Genomic DNA, 984 nt, shown 5'->3' with positions numbered 1-984 from the left:
ACCCATTTCATTGAATTAAATAAGAATTTGATTTGATCGATAGTGGCTTCGAATGAAAAACTGCATTATTGGATACCATTTGAAATAAAAACTACTAAATCATTTTAAAACAAACAAACAAATAACTTTGATTTTCTCGCTTGTTTTCGTTTGGCTTTGTGGTTCTAGTTGACGTTCACTGTACAATTAACTTTCAGGTCGGATAATCGAACGCAATAAGAAGCTTGATTTAACGTTGTTGTAATGGCTTATATTTTACATTGGTTTGTGGGTATTTTCAATATACCGATGAGCCATTTAACAGTATTGGTTATATGATTCAATAGTCTGATGTCCCGTCCGCCCAGCAACGAGCAGCTTGGTTATAAACAAAGAAAATCGGTACTTTTTTATTCTTCATGCTGGCTAGAACTTTTTCACATTTCATGTGATCAGAATATATAAAAGTCAAAACATTATCAGATTTCTGTTTTTCTCCTCTGGATTCACTTTTATGCTCGTCGGAGAAGTATTTCATAAAGGCGTCCGCATGGTTCCGATAGTTTAGAATCAGCTACTAAGTTACCATGCGTCATTACAAGGGAAGTGACGTCACGACTGTTGAAGCCTATTATCAGAGCTGCAAACAAGTCCACGCCTGGTCTTAGGCGTAGCCGTCGTTAACATATGGCTCGACAATGACGCCCCCCCCCCCCCCCCCCCCCAAAAAAAAAAAAAAAAACAAAAAACAAAACAAAACAAAACTAAAAAAAAACAAAACAACAACAAACAAACAAACAAAAAAAGAAACAGAAAAAACTCCGTCAAAATTGAAGGCCACCTCAATATAATAAATGGTGACTTGTATTCAATAATTCAACCAATGGGATCATTTGCTTCCTTCAGCACTACTGACGATAACGATGGCCTTCGTAAACTTTTAGCCTGACACTGACCAAGAAAATGACGTCAAAAGACAGGTTTTTGGCCACAAAAGAGAACAAA

Source organism: Berghia stephanieae, chromosome 2 (genome assembly GCF_034508935.2).
Source record: "Berghia stephanieae isolate SIO BIC M18660-M18661 chromosome 2, UCSD_Bste_1.3, whole genome shotgun sequence".
In the NCBI taxonomy this organism is placed as follows: Eukaryota; Metazoa; Mollusca; class Gastropoda; order Nudibranchia; family Aeolidiidae; genus Berghia; species Berghia stephanieae.
The sequence above is the reverse complement of the archived record's forward strand: the minus strand, read 5'-3'. Positions refer to the sequence as shown.